Here is a 19,977-nt window from a genome sequence, read left to right as displayed (position 1 = left end):
TGCACATTTTTTTCCCTCTTGAGGATATGGATCCCATGAGAAAAAAGGGTCAGTGATTGTCTCCTCTAAAGTCATTTGTACATAGAACAATCCCTTCAGGATCTTCGCGACTCGTTTTTAAGTCAGATACTTGGTCCGCCGGGTGATCTTCTTGTACTCTGTTGGTGGTTTGGTGGTGGATAAGGTAAATAAAGGGTTTTAGTTATGGACCTCAAGCAATAACCACTTATATATAGACAAAAGTCAACGTGAATTTTATTGACAGGGACATTTTGTCAAAAACTAAACAGGAACCCAACCTTTACAAGACCGATATCAATTAAATTTAAGCTCCTGTAACTTTATTTATATTTTCTTAAGGTTATTGGACCATTCTACAAAAGTTAACATTGGTAATTACTGCAGTTTGTATACCCTGTACCGTTCATTCAAGCACTGGGCAACAGAAATCCGGGATCAATTGATGTTCTTCCAATCTTCTCTGGATGTCCAACTCTGAAATCAGCAAAAAGGCAGAAGAATAAAAAAAAATGTAAATTAATTTATACTTCAAAGTCAAATGACATTGCAGAATCTGTGAAATGTTAATGTAATAGTAAGGTCTATCTTGCTTCCCGATGCTTATTAATTGTGCCGTAACTGGATTATGCCGGACTGTTTTGCTAGAGAAGCGGACTGTTTAAACAACAGATAGGATCATGTATTGCTGTGTGTGTCAAGTAGATAAGGCGAGTTCATAGAAGCACAAAAGTCAGTAGCATTTCACTGTCTGGCGCATTTACAAATATGAAAGCTTTCTGATTCGAATATACCATCAAAGTGACACATCAAACGCTATTTATTAAATGTGCTGATGAGAAAATTCACAGACGTTACATGATGTATCTGTAATCAGACTTACTTTGGAGCAAGGGGGGAAAAGAAGTCATGAATTAGTATATTAGGACAAGGTTAAATAGAATTTTCCTGGGTCAAAATATCTGATAGTCCTTAAAAGGTTTTAATTACATGCTATCTCCGTAACAAATGTAATAAAAAAAAATATACATAAAAAAACGCTCCATTATGGTTTAGCCGTTTCAGACATTCGGTGACCTAGTTTTTTTTTTTTTTTTTAATTTGAAAAAATATTCCCTTTTAAGAAAACAAATCTTTTTTTTTTTTTTTCGTTTGCTTTTACTCATGTCTTAGCATGAAATTATATGTAATAAAATTGGGTATTAATGCATTTTTTTGCATTGGTCCTTTTAAGTGTAAATGGTTTGAAATATCATCTGCTAATGAAGTAATTACCAGCTATGCTGGTTGGTTACCAAAGTAAATGCTACCCTGCCAAGGTCAAAACTGCGTATGGTATAAGGCACATGATAATGCTTACTTTTTGTCATTTCTTAAAGGGGAACTTTACAAACACTTAAGGAGCATATCTAGGCACGTTCACTGGTACGAATTACTGGAATCTGGGGATTTGAAATATGGTAAATTTAAAGGGAACCTGTCACCCCCCGTGCCGGGGTGACAGGCTCCCGACCCCCCGTTAGAGCCCCCTATACTTACCTAATCCCGCCTGGTCCCGCTTCTGGAGGTGGTCGGGTGCTGAAGATCTCAGCCGCTGCAGCCCGGCGCGCGCGCTGAGAAATGAGTCCAACGCTCATAGAGAATGACAGAGCGCTGGACTGCAGCGGCTGAGATCTTCATCACCCGACCACCTCCAGAAGCGGGACCAGGCGGGATTAGGTAAGTATAGGGGGCTCTAACGGGGGTCGGGAGCCTGTCACCCCGGCACGGGGGGTGACAGGTTCCCTTTAATGAAGGACACAAGCTAATTCAGTTTCTTATTTTTTACATTTGTTATTATTCCCCTCTGCACTTGCATAAGATGGGCATAAGAAATAACTCGTTCTGCCCTAAATGTGGGGCGGAGGGTGCTGATCTTTTTCATTTATTTTGGTTGTGTAATAAGGTTCAGTTATTTTGGAATAGGGTGTTTGATGAGATAGACGACAAATTACACTGCTCGGTGCCTAGGCACTCGCTGATAGCCATACTGGGCGATACACCGGGGATAGTAAAACATAATAGGTTGGTTATAAAGCTCCTTTTTTGTGCTAGACTTAAAATCCTTAATAAGTGGTTTTCTCCGAACGTTCCAACTAAGTGTGAATGGTTAAACCAGGTGAAGACCATTAAGAGTCATGAGGCAGCTTGGTTCCTCGGAAAAAGGAGGGAGTGCAGAATTTTCAAAAGAGATGGGGTAGGTGGCCTGATGGAGTCTAAGCCTCAAATTCGGAAATCAATGGTTTGTCTATATGGTAAAGCTCTGGGTGCTGTCTTTTTATTACTATTATTATTTCTTCTCTCTCTCTCTCTCTCTCTCTCTCTCTCTCTCTCTCTTCAAGGGTGGGTAAGGGGGGGTGGGGGGTTGGGGTCTATGTGTTAGGGGAGGGTGGTAGGTAGGTCTTTGGCTTATTGTATATTTAATTGTTTATGATGAATCTGTAGTATGTGAAAGATACATAGGAAGTGTTTCCTCTGATTAAGAGTTCATGATTCATCTGAATGTTAAGAATTTACTACCTCCTTCTTTGTATTGTATTGTATTGTATTGTTTTTAAGTCTTGTTGGTGGACAATTGTTATATTATAAAGAAATAAATAAGTTAAAAAAAAAAGGGGGAACTTTGTCCCCGCAAAAATAGTTTTTCAGTAAGGAATCGTGTCTACTTTATGATTGGTGTCAGTTTCCAACCCAAGTCACCTCTCTCCTGGTCCCCAATCCAACTAAAATCCATCAATGCAGTCACCCTTACCTACTCTTTCCGCTCTCCTTTATTTCCTCTTTCCTCTCCCCTTTATTTCCTCTTTCAAACCTGTTTTTCTACAACTCCTAGCACCCTTCTCTTCACCTAGCCCAGCTCCATCTAGGCGCCCTAGCTCCTGTACCACCTCCATTCCACCCACCACAGCGGCTTGTTGAGGAAGGCAGCGCCATCCAGGATTGATGAAGATGCCCACAGGAGTGACAATGAGATGAAGAAGGTGCCATCCTAGAGATGAAGGAGGTGCCATCCTAGAGATGAAGGAGGTGCCATCCTAGAGATGAAGGAGGTGCCATCCTAGAGATGAAGGAGGTGCCATCCTAGAGATGAAGGAGGTGCCATCCTAGAGATGAAGGAGGTGCCATCCTAGAGATGAAGGAGGTGCCATCCTAGAGATGAAGGAGGTGCCATCCTAGAGATGAAGGAGGTGCCGTCCCAAAACGAGTGATGAGGCTCATTGTTATGTCCCAGGATGGTGCTGAAGAATATGCCACAGAACTGATTACATTTCTGGTCAATTACACAATTTCCGTCAGGGAGAGCGGGGTCTGAAAAAGCTGTTACTGCATACAATTTGGTAATGACTTCATATTAGACTATAACTTTGCATTAGGGTCTAATACCGGAAATTAAGTTTTGCCCACAGTTTTCCTTTAATGAAACATTATGTGAACATAAAATATTGGTTTAGAAATGTATAGATCCTTGTGCATGCTTGTCCACACATTCGGTAGCAACCCCCAAACCTTTGGTTTTATTTCTTGGTGTCCAACAAGAAAAAGTTTTAGTTCTTGGCTCTCCATTAGATCAGTGTAGACAATTGCTTCAACAGGCAGGCATCAGGCACGCATCAAAGTCTCAGCTAACGTTTTGGCTGTCCAGACATAATGGAAATTGTAGTTTTGCAATAGCTGGAGAGCCAAAGGTTCCTAATCCCTGCTCTGGAAGATAAAGGCAGACTTATAGATTGCAGGTACATAACTCAGGTTCAAATCCCACCAAGGGCAATATCGGCAAAGAGTTTATATGTTCTCTCTGTGTTTGCCTGGGTTTCCTCTGGGTACTCCGGTTTCCTACCACACCCAAAACATACAGATAGGTGAAGTGCTGCGAAATCTGTCTGCGCTTTATGAAAAATAAAAAAAAAAGCCCGCCCAACTTCCATTGTTCTGTTCTGGTCTGTTTGTTAGCAGAGATGCATGAAATCTAACAGCATATAAAGGGAAGCAACAGTGGCCAAGACTTTAGAGCTCTTTTTGTCTTGGGTAAGAAATGTTTTGGTAAATAAAGTGACTTACAAATGTAAGGAATAGCAAAGGCTATCACATGGAGGGAAGTTTAAGTATTTGACTTTGGTCCAAAAGCTTTAAACTTATACTTATAACCAAAGTCTTCTACATGTACAAACTTTAGCCCATTGTGACCTGGGCTCTCACTGCACATTTTGGCTTTGCTTTAGTAGCTGTCTATTGCCCACTTCCACTGCTTACTCCTGTAGCCCAAGCTCACACAGCCTATGGCTATGTTCACACTACGTAAACTTACGGTCGTATTTACGGCCGCAAAAATACGAATGTAAGTTTGAGGTTCACTGATATGAATGTAATGCAATGGAACTACGGCCGGGAAGTGCAAACTACGTACGAACTTACGGTCGGATTTTATACGGCCCCGTGAAAAATAAACAAGACCATTATTTGCGGCCGGAAATGCTGCACCTACAGCCGTGAGTTTCAATGCGGACGCGAACGTACATCTGACATCTGCCAAAGTAAACTTGATTTTGATATAAAATATATTCTGAGTGGTTTCTCGGGCTGGGCGATATATATGTAAAGTAAACGACCTGTGTCAGCCCACTTAAAATCATGCTAGGAAGTCACATTAAACAACGGCCGTATGTTCACGGCTAGCACTTACGGTCGGAAGTGCGATCGGACATACGACCGTATGTGCGAACGCAAATCCACGGCCGTGAAAAATTTTTCACGACCGTAAGTTGACGTAGTGTGAACATAGCCTATTACTGGGAGCAGACGCCGTGCCGCTCACCTCCATCAATCCTAGTATGAACATGGTGGATTCTGTCCTTGCCCAATTGATTACAAAGTCAGTCACTCACTATGCCTGATGCCTGCTATAACTCATGCTTAATGTCACTATTCTCTCTTCCTACCCTGTGATTTGCTATCCTGATTTATTGGTTTTATAACTTTGACTTGTGTCCCTGACCCTGTGTTTTTTTCTCCTGACTTAGTCTGTATTTTTGTTCTCTCTTTTTTTTTTCTCTGTTTAGCCTTTACTCTGTTGACTCAAGTTTGTCTCGTATTCTTGGTCTCACTGCCTGTGTGTGTTATAGCACAGGTAGTGAGAGGGGAACAGTTAGAAAGTGAGCACTGACTTGACAGGCGCTCGCTTCCTCCTCCATCTTGTGCCGTGTAAAACTGCCTTTACACACATTTTCACAAGAACGTACATGAAAGTGGGGACTCAACTTTAGTCCTCTCATGCACAAATGGGCTTTTACCTGAGGAGGGTCCCCATTTTAACCCCTAATATGCCTTAATGGCACCATGGCCCACAAATCAGAAATTTTTAAGAGCCATGATGCTTGACCAAACAGCAACCACAGTCAACACATAACTGCAATACAAAGTTTAATATACGGTTTGCAGAGTAATCACAGTTTGTCAAAAGTACAACATATAACTGACAGCAATTCAACAGTGAACACACAATGAAATAAACGTCGAGGAGAAGGGACATATTACTTGCAATAGTTGCCCAGTTTTTTTTACCCTCCTTACATGTTCTCTTATTTATTCAGAGCAGCTGCAATAGTGGAACTATACATTAATCTGATCAAATACTCTAAATTATCTTTTAATCAGGAGGTTATAAATATGTAGGAGAAGCCTGGATAACTATTTGTCCATTAGATGAAACATTTATATCTGACAGCTCCAGAGAGCGCACATGTCATGCCAAACTATGCGAGTGCATCCAAAGAACACCGCTAAAAATGAGAGACTACCTGGTGCTTCAAAGCCTGATTCCCAGTGCACTTGTCTTCAAAGTATACTGCAGATGTAGACAACTACTGGAGCACATCAAATACAATGCAAACACAATACCATTGTGGCTAGATGATTTATGTTCTACCAAGAAAAAGCTAAGGCAAGAAGTCTTTAGATTGTCACCCGATGGCCTCTTGTCTGCCTCCTCTCAAATCTAGACACAAATCCAATGAGGTGATTCTGAGGTATACTTACAAACTTCCTAAAAATGTATAAGTAATTCTCTGCATCCAGAAGAACAGTCTAAAATAGTATGGCCTGTAAAGGAGTACTCTGGTGCTTAACCTATTAAAGACGAAGCCAATTTTCATTAAGCATTTTTGTCTTTTCCTCCTCGAGTTTTAAAGGCCATAGCACTTATATTTTTTCCCCTACAGACCCACATGAGCCCTTATTTGTGGCGCCACTTATTGTACTTTGCAGTGACAGACTTAATTTTTGCATAAAATATAATATGTTATCTATGTTATCTATGTTCCTCAAGTTGGTACAAGTACAACGATATGCAACTTGCATAATTTTTATGTTATTTGATGGCTTTAAAAAAAAATAAAATTAAAAAAAGAAATTGCTCTATGACCATGCTTATAATGCTCCTTTGGTCTATAGGGCTGTGTGAGGTGTAATTTTTTTGCTCCATGATCTGTACTGTACTTTCTATTGGTACCTTCCTTGCATATATGACTTTTTGATCACTTTTTATTACAATTTTTTTGGATTTGATGTGACCAAAAATGAGCAATTTTGCACAGGAATGGAATAATTTAATAGATTGGGCGATTACGTATGCGGCGATACCAAATATGTTTATTTATTTACAAAGTAAAAGAAGAGATGGATTCGGCACTACCAAACTGGGAGACCAAGCTGGCTTTACTGCAACAATTCATGCACAACCTGCTAGGAGTTATATACTGATTACCCCTCGCTGCTCTGCTGTGTGAACAGCAGAACAGTGTGAACAGTCCAGTGCATAAATAGAAGTATACAGCGGCACTCACCATGCAGTAAAAACTTGAATCTTTTTTAGTGAAAAGTTCCCAACATAGCAGACATAGACAAAGCGGGAGCGTTCCACTAGAGGCAATGGGCCTTTTCGCGGATGTGCGCTTTCTCAAGCCTAGGGACCTAAAGCGAGCACGAAACGGCCCGTTCCCTCTAGTGGAACGCTCCCACTTTGTCTATGTCTGCTATGTCTGGAACTTTTCACGAATAAAGATTCAAGTTTTTACCACATGTTTATTTATTTTTATTTATAAAATGGTAAAAGGGGGGTAATTCAAACTTTTATTAGGAGAGTTTTTTTTTTTTTTTTTTTAACTTACACCTTAATATAGCTTACACCTCTAATAAAACTACACTGATCTCTCATAGAGACCAGTGTAGTATGCATTATACAGCACTGATCAATGAGATCGGAGCTCTATTGGTCTGGTCTGCTGCAGACTAGATCAATAGAATACAGAGCCGGGATCAGCGTCATTACAACGCTGAGTCCCAGGCCGGTAAGTAGAAGGGATCCCCTCTGCAATCGCATTTGAGGACACATTGAGCAGTGACACTCTGTACTGGCCGATATTGCTGTGTTTAGTATCTTTTCTTGAACCAGCACAAGTCAGAAAATCTGCCTTCAGGAGACTTGACCTGGATTTCTGGTAAGTTCAGCTTTATTTTACAGCATGATAACAACAACAACAAAAAAAAATGACTAAATTTTAAACTTGCTTTATATCACATCTACTGGTGATTTAGATTTTGAAAGTTATAACAACAGCAACACTTAAAAAAATGATATGTTGTTGGGATGTATATTTACGTCCTCTCAGGGCCCTGCATCTCCATTTAATAAGTGCTTGGAGCAGGACTTGCCTGGATGAGATGGGACACTGCTGCATCCAAGAAGATTGGATGGACCGGAGCTGCAGAAAACAGGGGTAGTAGTGTGCAGGGTTATATTTCTATTTTTGCAGTGCCCCAGCAGCATATGATTTTTTTTTTCAGTGCCAGGACCTTTAGGGCCTTAAAGTGTACTTGTAATTTTTAAAACTTTTGTTCAACTGATAAAACTATGAGTGTCAGGTATGTTTTAACCCCTTGCCTCTAAAGCCTGTTTTGGCCTTAATGACCAGGCTCATTTTTCAAAATCTGACCTGTCTCACTTTATGCTCTTATAGCTCAGTGATGCTTTAACGTATGCTAGCGATTCTGAGATTGTTTTTTCGTCACATATGACACTTTATATTAGTAGCAAAATTTGGTCACTACTTTGTGTATTTTTTGTGAAAAACATCAAAATATCAAGAAAAATTTGAAAATTTAGCATTTTATGAACTTCTGAAATTCTCTGCTTCTAAAAAAGGAAGTCATAGCACATAAATTAGTTACTAAATCACATTACCAATATGTCCTCTTTATTCTTGCATAATTTGGGAAACATATTTTACTTTTTTAGGGTGTTACGGGGCTTAGAAATTTATGAGCAAATTATCACATTTTGTGAAAATTTCCAAAACTGATTTTTTTTAGGGACCAGTTCTTTTTTTAAATGGATTTAGAAGGCTTGTATACTGGAAACCCCCATAAGTGACCCCATTTTGGAAACTAGACACCTTAAAGAATTAATCTAGGGGTATAATGAGCATTTTAACCCTACAGGGGCTGGAGGAAAGTATTCACAATTAGGCAGTAAAAAAAATCGAAAATTTAAATTTTCAAATAATATATACGTTTAGATTAAAGTTTCTCATTTTCAAAAGGAACATGAGAAAAAAAGCATGCCAAAATTTGTAACGCAGGTTCTCTTGAGTACAACGGTACCCCATATGTGGGCGTAAACCACTGTATGGGCACACAGCCGGGCTCAGAAGTAAAGGAGCGCCAATTAGCTTTTTTAATGCAGATTTTGCTGAAGAAGTTTCTGAGCGCCAGGTGCATTTGCAGAGCCCCTGTAGTGTCCGCAGAATAGAATCCCCCCAAAAGTCACCCCATTTTTGAAAGTACACCCCTCAAAGAAATCATCTTTGGGTAGGATGAGCATTTTGACCCCACATGCATTAGAGGAAAGTATTCAAAATTACACAGTAAAAATGAAAAACACGAATTTTTCCAATAATATGTTTGTTTAGTTTGAATTTTTTCAATTTCACGAGGAACAAGAGAAAAAAAGTACCCCAAAATTTGTAAAGAAGGTTCTCCTGAATACAACGGTACCCCATATGTGGGCGTAAACCACTGTATGGGCACACAGCAGGGCTCAGAAGTAAAGGAGCGCCAATTAGCTTTTTCAATGCAGATTTTGCTGAAGAAGTTTCTGAGCGCCAGGTGCATTTGCAGCGCCCCTGTAGTGTCCGCAGAAGAGAAACCCCCCAAAAGTCACCCCATTTTGGAAAGTGCACACCTCAAAGAATTCGTCTTGGTGTGTGGTGACCATTTTGACCCCACAGGTATTAGAGGAAAGTATTTAAAATTAGACAGTAAAAATGAAAAACTTGAATTTTTCCTATAATATGTTTGTTTAGTTTGAAATTTCTCAATTTCACGAGGAACAAGAGAAAAAAAGTACCCCCAAATTTGTAAAGAAGGTTCTCCTGAATACAACGGTACCCCATATGTGGGCATAAACCACTGTATCGCCACACAGGAGGGCTCAGAAAGAAGGGAGCGCAAATTAGCATTTTCAGTTCAGATTTTGCTGAAGAAGTTTCTGAGCGCCAGGTGTGTTTGCAGCGCCCCTGTAGTGTCAGCAGAAGAGAACCCCCCCAAAAGTCCACCCATTTTGGAAAGTACACCCCTCAAAGAATTCATCTTGGGGTGTGGTGACCATTTTGACCCCAAAGGTATTAGAGGAAAGTATTCAAAATAAGACAGTAAAATTTAAAAACTAGAATTTTTCCAATAATATGTTCGTTTAGTTAGAAATTTCTCAATTTCACTAGGAACAGGGGAGAAGCTGCATGCCCAAATCTGTAACGCAGGTTCTCCTGAGTAGAACGATACCCCATATGTGTGCATAAACCACTGTATGGGCACCCAGCCGGGCTCAGAGGGGAAGGAGCGCCAATTAGCATTTTCAGTGCAGATTTTTATGAAGAAGTTTCTGAGTGCCAGGTGCGTTTGCAGAGCCCCTGTAGTGTCAGAAGAATAGAACCCCAGCAAAAGTCACCCCATTTTGGAAAGTGCACACCTCAAAGAATTCGTCTTGGTGTGTGGTGACCATTTTGACCCCACAGGTATTAGAGGAAAGTATTTAAAATTAGACAGTAAAAATGAAAAACTTGAATTTTTCCTATAATATGTTTGTTTAGTTTGAAATTTCTCAATTTCACGAGGAACAAGAGAAAAAAAGTACCCCCAAATTTGTAAAGAAGGTTCTCCTGAATACAACGGTACCCCATATGTGGGCATAAACCACTGTATCGCCACACAGGAGGGCTCAGAAAGAAGGGAGCGCAAATTAGCATTTTCAGTTCAGATTTTGCTGAAGAAGTTTCTGAGCGCCAGGTGTGTTTGCAGCGCCCCTGTAGTGTCAGCAGAAGAGAACCCCCCCAAAAGTCCACCCATTTTGGAAAGTACACCCCTCAAAGAATTCATCTTGGGGTGTGGTGACCATTTTGACCCCAAAGGTATTAGAGGAAAGTATTCAAAATAAGACAGTAAAATTTAAAAACTAGAATTTTTCCAATAATATGTTCGTTTAGTTAGAAATTTCTCAATTTCACTAGGAACAGGGGAGAAGCTGCATGCCCAAATCTGTAACGCAGGTTCTCCTGAGTAGAACGATACCCCATATGTGTGCATAAACCACTGTAAAATTAGCATTTTCAGTGCAGATTTTTATGAAGAAGTTTCTGAGTGCCAGGTGCGTTTGCAGAGCCCCTGTAGTGTCAGAAGAATAGAACCCCAGCAAAAGTCACCCCATTTAGGAAAGTACACCCCTGAAAGAATTCATCTTGGGGTGCAGTGAGCGGTTTGACCCCACAGGTATTAGAGGAAAGTATTCAAAATAAGGCTCGATTCACACGTTGTAAGAGTGCGGCTGTATTTGCGGCTGTAACTGTGCGGCGGTATTTTTGGTGGTTCGTGTGTATGCTTGGAAGTATAGGATATGCGGCTGCACAGTGCACACTATGTATGAATCTACGGCCCTATCGTAAACGGACCCGTAAAAAATGAACAAGACCATTGTTTGCGGCTGAATATGCGGCCGTGGATTGACAGGCGGTCCGTACGGAGTACTTCAAAAATAGCCGGCAATGATGCCGAATGCCGATGCCTCTAATAGTTAATATATTAAATTAATCAAACACATTTTCTTTGTAATCAAGACACTTTCGTTGATCAATAATTTATTTCTAACGAATCCATCATTTTGCAATTAAATATACTGTTAAAAAAAATAGATATATAAATAAATGTATATTTATCTATATATTTATTTTTTGACAGTATATTGAATTGCACAATGATGGATTCGTTAGAAATAAATTATTGACCAACGAAACTGTATTTATTTCAACGAAAATGTGTTTTTTTAATTAAATATTAATTAGTACAGGAAGCTCTATAAGCCGTTAATTCATATGCCGGCAATAGAGCATTCTGTACTAATCATCACTTTACTTTAATGAAAACATCAAATGTTTCTTCTAATTATGTTATGACAATAGCATTATTAGAAGAAACATTTAGAATTATATGTGCGCTCAGCTGATTGGCTGTTCGGCTGAGCGCACATATAATAAGCCGGTCCGCAGCACAGTGACTTCATTGTGCTGCGGACCAGCGAAGAGGACGCATCGGGGTGAGTATAGAGCTCTCCCCACCCCCTCCCCTGCACTGCACCCCTCCCAGCAAGGAAGGGGGGTCACTTAACCCCTTCCTTGCTGGGATGGGTGCAGTCTAACATCAGTCTGGCCCCCAGGGGGTTAAGGGGGATGCAATACATCCTCCCTTAACCCCTTGGGGGTCAGACTGTAAGCAGCGATCTGTAAAGATGCTGCATACTGTAAGGTGCACAACACCGCTCACAATGATGGGTGTTGTGCTCCTGTCTGTGTGTTTTTTGTGTTTCTCCCTTTTTGTTTTTCAGATATCGGTATCCTGGGGATTACGTCGGATTCCATGGACTACGTCGATGACCAGCGTTTTTTTAATGTTTTTTTTAATAAAATGGTCAATGAGGGGTGTGGGGGTGTTTTTATTTGAATAAAAAAATTTGTAAACTTGTGTCTTGTCTTTATTTCTTTACTTTATAGACTTAGTAGTGGAAGCCGTCTAATAGACGGAATCCATTACTAAGTCGGGGCCTAGTGTTAGCCGGTATAAAATGGCTAACACTAACCCCCTATTATTACCCCAGTACCCAATGCCACCAGGGGTACTGGGAAGAGCCGGGTGCCAGTGGTCCTGGAGCGTCAAAATTGGCGCTCCTGGACCGGGCGGCAGCAGGCTGGTAAGATTTAGGCTGGGGAGGGCCTAAACCAATGGCTCTTCCCACCCTGGTGTTACCAGGCTGCTGTCGTTTGGTTTTTAACCCGGCTGGTTATAAAAATAGGGGGGACCCTATGCGTTTTTTTTTAATTATTTATTTATTAAAAAAAAAAAAACGCATAGGGTCCCCCCTATTTTTATAACCAGCCGGGTTAAAAACCAAACGACAGCAGCCTGGTAACACCAGGGTGGGAAGAGCCATTGGTTTAGGCCCTCCCCAGCCTAAATCTTACCAGCCTGCTGCCGCCCGGTCCAGGAGCGCCAATTTTGACGCTCCAGGACCACTGGCACCCGGCTCTTCCCAGTACCCCTGGTGGCATTGGGTACTGGGGTAATAATAGGGGGTTAGTGTTAGCCATTTTATACCGGCTAACACTAGGCCCCGACTTAGTAATGGATTCCGTCTATTAGACGGCTTCCACTACTAAGTCTATAAAGTAAAGAAATAAAGACAAGACACAAGTTTACAAATTTTTTTATTCAAATAAAAACACCCCCACACCCCTCATTGACCATTTTATTAAAAAAAACATTAAAAAAACGCTGGTCATCGACGTAGTCCATGGAATCCGACGTAATCCCCAGGATACCGATATCTGAAAAACAAAAAGGGAGAAACACACAAAAACACACAAACAAGAGCACAACACCCATCATTGTGAGCGGTGTTGTGCACCTTACAGTATGCAGCATCTTTACAGATCGCTGCTTACAGTCTGGCCCCCAAGGGGTTCAGGGAGGATGTATTGCATCCCCCTTAACCCCCGGGGGGCCAGACTGATGTCAGACTGCACCCATCCCAGCAAGGAAGGGGTTAAGTGACCCCCCTTCCTTGCTGGGAGGGGTGCAGTGCTGGGGAGGGGGTGGGGAGAGCTCTATACTCACCCCGATGTGTCCTCTTCGCTGGTCCGCAGCACAATGAAGTCACTGTACTGCGGACCGGCTCATTATATGTGCGCTCAGCCGATCAGCCAATCAGCTGAGCGCACATATAATTCTAAATGTTTCTTCTAATAATGCTATTGTCATAACATAATTAGAAGAAACATTTGATGTTTTCATTAAAGTTAAGTGATGATTAGTACAGAATGCTCTATTGCCGGCATATGAATTACCGGCTTATGGAGTTTCCTGTACTAATTAATATTTAATTAAGAAAACACATTTTCGTTTAAATAAATTCAGTTTCGTTGGTCAATAATTTAATTCTAACGAATCCATCATTGTGCAATTAAATATACTGTCAAAAATAAATATATATATAAATATACATTTATTTATATATATATTTATTTTAACAGTATATTTAATTGCAAAATGATGGAATCGTTTACATTTAATTATTGAACAATAAAAGGGACTTTATTAGACAGAAAATGTGTTTTATTAATTCAATAGATTAACCATGAGAGACATCGGCTATAGTGCAGAGGATCGCAAACCCCGGTAATAGCGATTCATGTAAACTGTGTTCCCTGCTTTCCCAGATGCATCCAGAGGTGTTTCCATCACTTTCTTAACATTTTATTTGTTATTTTTAGTTGAACCAGATTTCCAAGTAAATGACCGTATGTTTTGAGCCGCATGTCTATTTTTTCCCACGGCCGGAGTTTCACCCGCACATTTACAGCCGCATAAAAAATACAGCCGCACAGTTACAGCGTGTGAATCCAGCCTAAGACAGTAAAAATGAAAAACTCGAATTTTTCCAATAATATGTTTGTTTAGTTAAAAATTTCTTAATTTCACGAGGAACAGGAGAGAAAACGTTCCCTTAAAATCTGTAACGCAGGTTCTCCTGAGTACAACGGTACCCCATATGTGGGCATAAACCACTGTATGGGCACACAGCAGGGCTCAGAAGGAAGGGAGCGCCAATTTGCTGGAGCAAAACCGCAGCTAGTAATAGTTATAAGAATAGCGCAGTTACTAAAATACAATAAAAAATGAGATTACAGGTAATGTGGGGTGGTCACGGGCAACCTGGGGTGGTCACGGGCAACCTGGGGTGGTCACGGGCAACCTGGGGTGGTCATGGGCAACCTGGGGTGGTTATGGGCAACCTGGGGTGGTTACAGAGAATCTGGGGTGGTTACGGGCAACGTGGGGTGGTTACGGGCAACGTGGGGTGGTTACGGGCAACGCGGGGTGGTTACGGGCAACGTGGGGTGGTAACGGGCAACGTGGGGTGGTAACGGATAAACTGAAGTGCTTATAGGTAATCTGGGATGGATACCTGTAATTTGGGGTCGTTACAGGCAATCTGGCATGGTTACGGGCAATCTGGAGAGGGTCACTGGCAATTTGGGGTGGTTAGAGGCAACGTGTGGTGGTTATAGGCAACGTGCGGTGGTTATAGGCAACGTGCGGTGGTTAGGGGCAACGTGCGGTGGTCAGGGGCAACGTGCGGTGGTCAGGGGCAACGTGCGGTGGTCAGGGGCAACGTGCGGTGGTCAGGGGCAACGTGCGGTGGTCAGGGGCAATGTGCGGTGGTTAGAGGCAATGTGCGGTGGTCAGGGGCAACGTGCGGTGGTCAGGGGCAACGTGCGGTGGTCAGAGGCAACGTGCGGTGATTAGGGGCAACGTGCGGTGGTCAGGGGCAACGTGCGGTGGTCAGGGGCAACGTGCGGTGGTCAGGGGCAACGTGCGGTGGTCAGGGGCAACGTGCGGTGGTCAAAGGCAATGTGCGGTGGTCAGGGGCAACGTGCGGTGGTCAGGGGCAACGTGCGGTGGTCAGAGGCAACGTGCGGTGATTAAAGGCAACGTGCGGTGGTCAGGGGCAACGTGCTGTGGTCAGGGGCAACGTGCGGTGGTCAGGGGCAACCTGCGGTGGTCAGGGGCAACGTGCGGTGGTTAGAGGCAACGTGCGGTGGTTAGGGGCAACGTGCGGTGGTTAGAGGCAGCGTGCGGTGGTCAGAGGCAGCGTGCCGTGGTTAGAGGCAACGTGCGGTGGTCAGGGGCAACGTGCTGTGGTCAGGGGCAACGTGCGGTGGTCAGAGGCAACGTGCGGTGATTAGAGGCAACATGCGGTGGTCAGGGGCAACGTGCTGTGGTCAGGGGCAACGTGCGGTGGTCAGGGGCAACCTGCGGTGGTCAGGGGCAACGTGCGGTGGTTAGAGGCAACGTGCGGTGGTTAGGGGCAACGTGCGGTGGTTAGAGGCAGCGTGCGGTGGTCAGAGGCAGCGTGCCGTGGTTAGAGGCAACGTGCGGTGGTCAGAGGCAGCGTGTGGTGGTCAATGGCAACGTGCGGTGGTCAGAGGCAGCGTGCGGTGGTCAGGGGCAACGTGCCGTGGTCAGAGGCAACGTGCGGTGGTCAGAGGCAACGTGCGGTGGTCAGAGGCAGCGTGCGGTAGTTACGGGCAATCTGGAGGGGGTCACTGGCAATTTGGGGTGGTTATGGTCAAGATGTGGTGGTTATGGGCAACGTGCGGTGGTTACATGTAATCTGGCGTGTTTACGGGCTACCTGCGGCGGTTACGGGCAAACCGGGGCGGATACGGGCAACCTGCGGTGGTTACGGGTAATCTGGGAGTAAACCGCAATTATTACTATAATAAAAAGTGTGTTTTATTTTGTTTGTATGTTTTTCACTTTTTCACATTTACACTTTTTCACTTGTTCTTTTTTCACTTTCATTTTCACTGTATTACTATGATTACTGTGATATTTTCTATCACAGTAATCATAGTTTAGTGACAGAGACCAAATTGGTCTCTGTCACTTTAAATTTTCAGAGCTAACTGCTTCTGACGCGCATGCGCACATCAGAAGCAGTCAGGACGTCGAGGAGGACGGAGCTCCAGGATCCGGTGAGTATATGGGGAAGGGGGGGTGACTGGGGGACGGGGGTGACTGGGGGGGTGGGGGGGCGACTTGGGGGGGGGCACAGTGACAGTTTTTATCCCCTGTCACCAATGATTTATGGTGACAGGGGATAAAAAGTGCCGGGCAGCACTGGGAACAGGCGATCGGCGGTATATAGTATATACCGCCGATCGCCTGCTCCGGGACCACACGGGGGGGTCCCCGATCACTGCCCCATGCTCTCCGCTACCTCCGGTGGCGGAGAGCATGGGGCTTTGATCATTATTTTATATCCATCCCTGCGAACAAACATCGCAGGGATGGGGGCGGCCATCTTGGATCTGATGGCCGCCCGGGTACGGGGATCTGATCGGGGGGCTGATCTGGGGTCTGAGGGGACATTTTTCATCTCCCCCCACCGTGGATTCACGGTGGGGGGAGATGAAAGCTCTCGGCGGCGCCGGTAATTCCCGGTACCGGAGATCACCGCTATAACGGTAATAGCGGTGATCTCCGGTATCGGGGGACAAGGGGAGGGGGCCGGGGGACATACTAGTTGTGGCGGTGGGGGGAGGCAACGTGCTGCAGCCTCCCCCCGCCGCCCGATCGCCCGATCTCCCCATAGACGCTGTTGCGGGATGTCATGTTGCGGGAACTACCTGCTTTACATGACGTTCCAGGAACGTCATTTTGCGGCAAGGGGTTAAGTACCAAGCTATTTTTTTTTAAACAGATAATACTTTATTTTGTACCCATATGTTAACAGTCCTTTTCTTCCAAAACAACAAAAAGAACTAAAACCTTTTTTAGAGATCTGTAAATAAACAAAGTTGCAAAACTTAAAAAATTAAATTTTTGGTTCAACAGCAGTATAACATTTCCCATTTTCCTGACAAAACGAAAGACTGACAAGGAAAAAAATCATTTAAAAGGTATAATACTGTAAGTACAATTGCAGTAACTTTTTATTCCTTCCAGTCATACAACCTTTGTAAAAGAAAAAAAAAATTAAAAATAAATTACTCAATTTTGCTTCATGTAATAATTTAGCCCTTTTGTAAGTTTTTGTGTTAAAAGAAAAGTGAGTGTTCAAACATATTACAGAACAAAAGTCCTTTTTGCAAAAATGTTCAGATTTTTCCTAAAATTAAAAATAATTCTGCACAGCAGCAACCCGCATCAGTTTGACGATTAATAACTAATAATTTTAGAAATTACAAAGTAAAGCTTAGCTATTCTAGAGAAAAACATTTTGGCAAACTTATTGGGGGACATGTATGAAAAGGCGTAAATGCCTTTTTTACGCGCAGATGGGGCAAATCGGCGTAAAAATTTTTGCAAATGGTATTTTTGCTAATTTTTTTTCACATCTGCCTCATCTGCACCACCTTCGCCAGTGGGGAGGAGAGGGGGCGTTACGGGGGGTGCAGCAGTGCGCAGAGGGGGTCTGGCCTCTGCGTGCGCCACATTTATCATTTTTCCGGTGGAAAAATGATACTGAAACCTACTCCAGCTCTGAGCTGGCGTAGGTTTCAATGCGCCTCTACATAAATGCCCTGAGCTCCGAACCTGCGGGGACATTTGTAAGCCTGGGGTAAAAAACGCCGGACTTCATAAATGTCTCCCATGGTGTTTTGGAGGAAATAAATAAAATGATGTGCTTGTTTTTTTATTTTTTGTTTTTAGTGCGGAAAGTGGCTTTTTTTGTTTTGGCACAATTGCTATGGCCAGATGTTAGTGTAGTGTCCTAGAACCCTAGTGTCCACTGCTGGCGCTGTGTATGTATGTAGAGCAGCACTGCTATTAACTTTATTACAGAGTTTAATTTGTGGATGAAGAATCCATACATGCTGGAAGTGTACCGTAAAGGTTAATTTGTGTATGTTACTGAGCATTTTTTTTTTTTGTCTGCCACCTAATCCTCAGGCACAGAGAGTGTTCTACACGGGGCCTGGCCATCTGGCCAATGCCAGATGCTGCGTAGAGTATGTGCTGATCTTCATTTCCTGTGTTCCTGTCTGTCCAGCTATGGCTGGCTAAAAACACCTGGGTTGGAAGGGACCAAGACCTGTCCACGCTGAGGGAGTTATTCAAGTCTTTGCAGCCCTGCAATCCGCAGTGAGCTTTAGTTGCCCAACAATGGTCAGAGAAGCTTGCTTTTTTTCGTGAATGTGCACAGCATTGGTGGAATTGACGGATCTGTCACCAACTCCAACTCCAGTCACAGCCTGCTTAAGTTATGCGAACAAGGTTCTTGGCAAGGTATTGATTTTACTGAGGAGGTAGTGGTAAAGTGTGGGCAGGTGTGTCTGCGATGCCCGGGCCCCTAGGGGCCACTCCGCTGATAGGTGTAGTTACTGGCAGGAACCGGGGCAGCTGCTGAGCAGAGGATTATCACGGTTTTGGCAAGAGGGCAACCAGGGCCGGCTCCAGGTTTTTGTGGGCCCTTGGGCGAGAGAGCCTCAGCGGGCCCCTTTGTATAGCAAACCTCGGAGCACACCTACAATATAAAGTTTGACAAAATACTGAAAAAAAACGTAATTCAGTAACTCACAGGTGACGTCTTCTTTGATCTGAGGCGATCGCTCTCCGTTTCCTCTCCATCTGGCCCAGACCTCCATGATGATTTCTTCCAGCTACAATTCATCTCTTCGGGACCTGACAGACAAACATGTTAGGCTCCGCACTTTTCCAGCAACTTCCTTCCCTTTTTCCCACCCATTGGCTCCTAGTAACTCCACTGTTTGGTGTCATGTGCAGTAAAGTAAGGAGGTTTGTGGGTCCCGTGCTGTGCCCCCCATATAGTACTAATGCCCTCTGTCCCCATAGTAATGCCCCCTGCTCTGTCCCCATAGTAATGCCCCCTGCTCTGCCCCATAGAAATGCCCCCTGATCTCCCTCAGCACAAGAAAATAAAAAAATAAAACATACTCACTAATCCGGGCGGGGGACGGGTCCTCTTCTCCTTTGTGTGCACCTTGTGGATCCACCAGCAGGCGTGATGACGTCATCGCTCTGCGCCTGCTGGTGAGAGCGCATCCATGCTAGAATGGACTAGAATGGAGGTGCTAGAAGGAGGTCGTCCCCCTGGACTCTGTATTCTAGCTTCTTCACCATAGAGCAGGCTAGAATGGGGTTACAATAAGAGACATTACATGAGGTATACCAGGGGGAACTACAACCCCCAGCATGTCCAGCCTGTTATTATGGGATATCAGAGGACATTACAGGAGGAGATATAATAGGGCTACAACTCCCAGCGTGTCCAGCCTGTTATTATGGGAGATCAAAGGACATTACAGGAGGAGATTTAAGAGGAGTACTACAACTCCCAGCGTGTCCAGCCTGTTATTATGGGATATCAGAGGCCATTACAGAAGGAGATATAAGAGGACTACAACTCCCAGCATGGACAGCCTGTTATTATGGGAGATCAGAGGACATTACAGAAGGAGATATAAGAGGACTACAACTCCCAGCATGGACAGCCTGTTATTATGGGAGATCAGAGGCCATTACAGGAGGAGATATGAGGAGAACTACAACTCCCAGCATGGACAGCCTGTTATTATGGGAGATCAGAGGCCATTACAGAAGGAGATATAAGAGAAGGACTAAAACTCACAGCATACAGAGGGAAGGTATTAGTGAGCCCCGCCTCCTCATGTCACATGACAATGATCACAGGTCCTTCATCCATATGCAGCCTCTCCCGTTCTCAGTCCCGCCCCCTTATGACATCACCACAGGTCCTTCCCCAGTGCAGCAAACACGGCAGGTCCTTCCCCA

The 19,977-nt window shown here is 43.6% G+C and overlaps 1 long non-coding RNA gene across 1 annotated transcript in view; it reads right to left on the bottom strand.

Annotated features, from left to right (window-relative positions):
* Window positions 1-334: 334 nt before the first annotated feature.
* The window catches only part of LOC138798512 (uncharacterized), a 42,777-nt gene continuing 23,134 nt past the window's right edge, over window positions 335-19,977 (bottom strand). The window contains exon 3 of the long non-coding RNA XR_011364092.1: window positions 335-495. This is a non-coding gene — a long non-coding RNA (uncharacterized lncRNA). The remainder of the gene's footprint in view (window positions 496-19,977) is intronic.

Source organism: Dendropsophus ebraccatus, chromosome 8 (genome assembly GCF_027789765.1).
Source record: "Dendropsophus ebraccatus isolate aDenEbr1 chromosome 8, aDenEbr1.pat, whole genome shotgun sequence".
Taxonomy (NCBI): domain Eukaryota; kingdom Metazoa; phylum Chordata; class Amphibia; order Anura; family Hylidae; genus Dendropsophus; species Dendropsophus ebraccatus.
The sequence above is the reverse complement of the archived record's forward strand: the minus strand, read 5'-3'. Positions and strand labels throughout refer to the sequence as shown.